The following is a 6,477-nucleotide window of genomic DNA, read 5'->3' as shown; positions in this document are numbered from 1 at the left end:
CTAGGCAGTCGGGAGGCAGGCCTGGTGGATGCTCTGGGCACAGGTGTTGAGCAAGGTGGTAACCGAGTGCTTGTCCGGGAGTTGTGGCAGCCTGGAGGTCACACAGCAGTGCACCGACCTGATGAAGGGGTGGGTGCCTCCAACAGAAGAGTGGGCATGAGCCTGAGGCAGTCGGCACCGCACCCAGGCCCTGCACACCTGCCCTGCACACCAGGATTGGCTGAAGCACCAGGTGGAGCCCTGCACGCTGCCTGCCTGGCCGTCGGGCTCTCCTCCCAGAGCCTCATCGTCAGTGAAGAACTGAATCTGAACGGGAATTGGAGGCCAGGGCTTTGCCTCTGACAATCTTGGGGACCCAGCCCTGGCTCTGCTGTGTGCCAGCTCTGGGCTCAGGGAGATTGATCCCTGTCAACGTGGCTCTCTGGTGCCACATCACCTAGATGGGGCCCTGTGTGTCCAAGCTACTGGTAGGACAAGTCAGCTGCGCTGAGCTCCCTAGTGGGCTCTGGGAAGAGCAGGGTCTGTCCTTGAGCCGCAGCTTTCTCACCCCTCAGCCACCCAACACAGCCACCCTGGACAGCTGACCTGATACAAGATGAAGGGGCAAAAGGACACAGGAGATAGCAGAGACCCTCTCTCTCAGGTGACCACTGGACAACCCGCTCCTGTCAGCACAGGGGGAGCCAGAAAGGGGATGGAGGGGCCTGAGCTGGGAGGGGCTGGAGTGCACAGAGGCTGTCCCTGCCGCACTGGAAGCCTGGTCTTCCTGAACGACCCCTGCCTGCCCTGAACCCCCAGACAGCTCCTCTGGGTCTGCCCACTGTACAGCCACTGTCAGTCCATCCGTAGTGGACTCTGGGCACGGCAGTCGGTGGGCACGTGGTGGCACTCTTGGGAGGTCCTTGTCGTCTGCAACACACAAGGCTGTACCTGTGACTGGACAAGCCCCGGCCTGCCCTGCCTCAAAACTCTGCTCCTGAACAGGACTCTTCACACCCGGGGAGGTTCTGGTGAGGCTTGTGGCAAAGCCTGGAGGTCTCTCTGACTCTCAGATTTCCAAACCTGAAGCCCGGAGTGCCCTGCATTGATGGGTACCCACAGGTCCTGCCCACCACGTCCCTAGGGCCACAGGCAAGCAGAGCCACATCTGTGTTGGGGAGGTGAGGGTGCGTGGGCTCTGGCGGTGGGGGCAGAGACATGGCCAGTCTGTCCTGGGCTCGGTGTATGTGAAGACAGGGCAGACAGCCTGCCGGAGCGTGAACACAGGGTGGGGTCTGGGCACTGTGCCCTCCGGCTCAAATGGCAGAGGTCTGGGGCTGCGGTCAAGGTTTGCTAACCAGTGCCAGCCTGACACTCCTGGACACTCGCCCAACTTGCAGATCAAGCGGACGGTGCCATTGTTGCTACAGTGAGAAGGGTCTGGGTTTATCATGCACTTGGGGTCCAGCCTGGCCACCTCGCCTTGGAGCATGCTAGGGGTGCTCTGCCACTGGTCGTCCTCAAGCCTGTGCTTCTGGGTGCATACCACCGGGGCCTTGAGAAGGCAGCATGGTGACCACACTGGGCACATATGGCCCACGGCTGGCCAGCCGCCATCCACAAAGCCCAGCCCAGCTGGATGTACGTGATGAGTGGGCCGTGGATGACAGTCACAGCTGAAGCGAATGCGCAGGGAATGGCCGAAGACAGGTGAGCAGATGTTGGCCAGGATGGCATCCAGGAGCTGCTGGCACAGGTGCTGCTGTTTGGTCAGCAGCACCAGGGGCAGTGGGTTGGAGGCAAGATGGGCACGGTCAGCAGCCCGGGACCCGAGGGTTCTCCATTCAGGGGCCTTCCCACCCCAGGCCTGTCCTCACTCACAGCCTGATTCCGGAGGCCTCTCTCTCAGCCTCCACCCTTGTGCAGACAATGTTGGCTGATCCTGGGTGTAATCCCCCACCCCCACAGCCTTGTCCTCCCCAGAGTCCCTGCCTCCTCTGGGCCGGGTGGCAGAGGCACCCATGGGAGCCACAGACAGAGGGTGACTTCTCCCATGTTCCCACCCAGCACAGCAAACCTGGCCTGGAAGAGGCCTGGTGGGCAGGGTCTCGGGTCAGGCCCAGCCCCCACCCAGCCACACTGACCTGGAAGGACCCTCCTGCGGTGCTCCCAGGAGCTCTTGGGGGAGCCCCAGTTCCCGTAGGGCTCCCAGCATCCCACGCACCACTGCCACGTCATTCTGGAGTTTCTCCAGGGTGATGTCACACTTTGGCAAGGTCTTCGGGGACCTGCAGAGAGAGGGAACTTAGGCTGAGCTCCGTGCCGGAGGGCTGGGAGACATGGCTGGTCTCAGGCTCGGATCTGGGATCCCAACCACCGCCACTGGGCCTCGGCCCTCAGAACCTCTGCAGGAGCTCCCTTCAGCTGACCAGCTGTTCCCAGACCCAGAGTCTAGGCAGGCGGCCCTCACCCTCAGGAGCTGCCCATCCCTGTTGGCAGTGAGGCAATGGGTCAAGAGAAGCGACAGTGGCTAGGCCCCTGACCAGGCTGGGAAGGCCTCAGTCGCATCTAGATCAATCCCTGTCCCACCCAGTCCTATAACCCTAAGGATCAACTCAGGAAGGCCCGGAGGACCACCCAATAGTGACTGGCACTCTATCCAGACAAGCAGAACAGACAGACGCTTCTAGATGGGGGTGCGGGGACAGCCTGAGTTTAGATGAGAGGGAGGTACAGGCCAATGCCCATGCAGTTCTGAGGTGCTGCCTGAGCTCACAGCAGCCTGTGGCCAGTGGCCCCGCCTTTCACCTGCTTCTCACCAGCACCGTCTTGTTTCATTTTCACGACAGCAGACATGGGCTGCAAATGGGGTAATGAGATGCAGCTGCCTGCCCAGTCACTGGGAAGTCAGGGGCAGAACTCCAGGTCAGGTTCAGGCCCATCACAGCCAGCTCATGGTCAGGCCACTGCAAGCTGGGCCCCCAGCTACTGGCTGGACGAGGCCTGGCTGTGATGGGCCAGCATGAGGGCCACAGCAGTGGTCAGGAGTAGGGCAAAGACTGGGCACTGGCCAAGATGAAGCCTGGACTCAAAGTCCCAGCACACAAGAGTGGAGCCTTGGAGGCCTCTGTCGAGGGCCCAAAGAGCTGCCTGGTGCCTTTGCCAAACCCACATCACCACCAAGTGCCGGTCCACAGCTGGGCCACCTCTGCCCTTGGGGACCGTCCCTGGACTGTGGGCAAAGCTCACAGCTTGGAGGGGTCTGTCACAAGGTCTAGATGGCTCTTCATCATGCTCAGGTCCTTTTTTCTGTCTGGGACAGCAGAGGGGACACTAAGACACGAGCCCAGTGGCATCCCCAGGGCGGTGGCCCCCACCCCGGCCGCAGCCCACCTTCGTTCTTGTCGATCTTGTTGACCACGGGGTGCGGGGGATTGATGCACTTGGACAGCTGCTTCAGCGTGTCCAGGTACTGCTGCTCCGCGCCCGGCTCGAGCCGGCTGGACTCATGACAGAGATCACTGCAGGACTATGGGCAGGTGAGGCCACAGCCCTAGACCCTCAGGCGGGGAGCTTGGGCTCTGAGGGCCCCAGAGCTCGTACACCCGGTATAAGCTGAGGCTTTGTAAAGGTGAGGGGTGACCTTAGCACCTCAACCCGCCAGGCCGTGTACAGCTCACATTATGGAGCTGTGGGTCCCGGGCCCGACTTACCAGGTGTGTGTAAAAGTCTAGAGGAGGGGACGCTGGAGTTCTGTGGGGTTGGTGCTGGGAACGCTGCAGTGTGGGACTGGGCAGGAAGCTACGGGGGACGCAGAAGGGCTGGAGCTGCAGCCAAGCAGGAGAAACACAGGTGCCGGGCCCAGGCAGGACAGCCACCGACCTCACTGTGCAACAAACCACAGTGGTGACCACTCCCCATCCTCCTTCCCGTGCCAGCTGGGCGGGGATCTCACCCAAAACAAGGGGTTGGGAAACAGGCCAGACCAGCACCCCGAGCACAGGCTCAGAATGGGCCAAGAGCACACACAGCTGGCGGATGTCCTGCTTCTGGAAGGTGATGGGATGCCAGCGAGATTACAGTAGACACTTCCTTCAGCTAGAAGCCTAACGAGCATACCAGCTGGATCTGCACCAGCTGCTGAGTCCAGGAGTTTGAGATCAGCCTGGGCAACCTAGGGAGACCTTGTCTCTACCAAAAAAGAAAAAGAAAAAGAAAAAGCTGTTCCATGGCTGCTCACTTTCAAAATACCAAGAAAAGGAAAGAAAAGGGAAGTTCGGCCGGGCACAGGGGCTCATGCTTGTCACCCCAGCACCTTGGGAGGCCAAGGCAGATGGATTAGTTGAGGTCAAGGGTTAAAGACTAGGCCGGGTGCGGTGGCTCACGCCCGTGATCTCAGCACTTTGGGAGGCCGAGGTGGGCAGATCGCTAATTTTTGTATGTTTTTGTATGGTTGGGGTTTCACCATGTTGCCCAGGCTGGTCTCAAACTCCTGAGCTCAAGTGGTCCCCCCACCTTCGCCTAGTAAAGTGTTGGGATTACAGACACGCGACACTGCGCATGGGCTTGCTGCATAATTGATTTCTTGCTTGGTATGTGGGGAGAAACCATCACGCATTTGGTCACAGAAGTCTTCTATGTTGATTGTTGTGATGTGAGAGCAGAGGAAAAATAGTATCTTTTTCCACTCAGACTGATGATGCTCGCTCTGTATTCCTGCTTCAGAGAGGTACTGAAAAGCTGATTGGAAGTCTGTGTGTTTGCTTCAAGTCTATCTCTTGGTGAGCTTCCCTGGAGGGTGTTAGGCAAAGATTGGCTTTTTCATTACAGAACACCCAGTTGTCAGTATCAGTGAACCTTTCCTCTTGGGACTGTGCGTTTGCTCAGAACTCGAGTCTGGGAAGTAAGGAAGAAGATAGAGAATTTGACTTGCGTGGACTATATTCTCCTTCTAAGTGTGGCCTGTCACTTTGAGCTGTGTGTGGTGTGGCCGCGCCCAGTCGCCAGAGACATCATCTTCAGGATCAGGGAGGGTCCCTGTCTACATGGGTGGGTGCCAGGTGACCCCTTTGAAGACTTTCCATTAATTCTCCTGATATTTCCCCCACCTTTAGAATTCTCTTACCTCCAATTTCTGAATCTATTTTTATGTGGCAGGAGTTGGCTTGCTGTGTTTTGGCTTCTATTACCACATGACAGAGTAGAAGTGGCCATATTTTATGTTAGTTGCCACTTGTCTGTTTGTCTTAGAACCTTCAAAATGTTGTGTCTCATCTGCTTTTGTCTGCTGCTGTTCTCTTTGTGGATTTATGTCTTGTTTTCTCCTTAACTCTCATTTTAGTTGCATTTCAGGAGGGAGTGGAGCTAGCCATCTGTGCTTCTTATAAATTCATCATTAACGCTGAAAATAGAGCAATCACCTGCATGTCGAGCTTCACATTACTGGTGTTTCTTTTTTTTTTTTTTTTTTTTTTTTTTTTTTTTGAGACAGAGTTTTGCTCTTTCACCCAAGCTGGAGTGAAGTGGTGCGATCTCGGCTCGCTGCAACCTCCTCCTCCTGGATTCAAGCGATTCTCCTGCCTCAGCCTCCCAAGTAGCTGGGATTACAGGCACACACCACAACACCCAGCTAATTTTTGTATTTTTAGTAGAGACAGGGTTTCACCACGTTGGCCAGGCTGGTCTCAAACTCCTGACCTGGGGTGATCTGCCCACCTCAGCCTCCCAAATGCTGGGATTACAAGTGTGAGCCACCGCCCAGCTTGGTGTTTCTTTTGTCTTGGATCCATGTTTCAGTGCCACTCTTGTGTCTTCTCCCTTTTAAAATAACTCCCCTGTGAATTGTAGTGTTGAGTGACAAGAAATATTAATTCTCTAGAAATACATAGGGAGAGAGAAGAACAGAAAGCTGGATGTTTAAAGTCTGCCTTTTTTGTTTTTCCCTTTGAGGCTTGGGTCCTAGGTAACCTCCAGGCAGGGCAGGCCAGCCAGATCAGGACCAGGAATTGGTCTAGGCTGATGGGGAGGTAGAAGGGAGGGAATGCCTGTGCAGTAGTGATACGTAAGTCTCTGGGAGGCTGAAGGCATGTTGGTCAAGTGACAGTGTCCAAGTGATGATACTGTCTGATCCAGGTGAAGTTACCACAGGTACCTTAGGAGGCGTCCAGTGTCACAGAACTTTTATTATATATTCCCTTATTTTCTTCTGACTTCTGGAGATTGGTGTGTAAGTGCTTGCTCAGCGGTGTAAGTCACTAAAACCGGTGTATTCCCAAAACCAACGTATTCCTTACTGTGTGAATCCGTGGTTGGTTTCCCCAGGGCCATTTCTCTCCAGCAGCTTGAGTTTAGGCTGGCTCAAAGCCTGCACCTGCAGTCTCCCCTACTATCCAGGTTTCAGTACACATGAGCTCTCAACTCAGAAGTCTAGTCTTTTTGTCTTAAAAGGGAAATCCCAACATTTAGATAGTATATGCAACAAATGACCCCTACTATTAA

The 6,477-nt window shown here is 55.9% G+C and overlaps 1 pseudogene; it reads right to left on the bottom strand.

Moving 5' to 3' along the window:
- LOC115895812 lies at window positions 1-5,405 on the bottom strand (annotated as a pseudogene).
- Window positions 5,406-6,477: the final 1,072 nt, after the last annotated feature.

This window comes from Rhinopithecus roxellana, unplaced genomic scaffold, assembly GCF_007565055.1.
Source record: "Rhinopithecus roxellana isolate Shanxi Qingling unplaced genomic scaffold, ASM756505v1 contig274, whole genome shotgun sequence".
Classification (NCBI taxonomy): Eukaryota; Metazoa; Chordata; class Mammalia; order Primates; family Cercopithecidae; genus Rhinopithecus; species Rhinopithecus roxellana.
The sequence above is the reverse complement of the archived record's forward strand: the minus strand, read 5'-3'. Positions and strand labels throughout refer to the sequence as shown.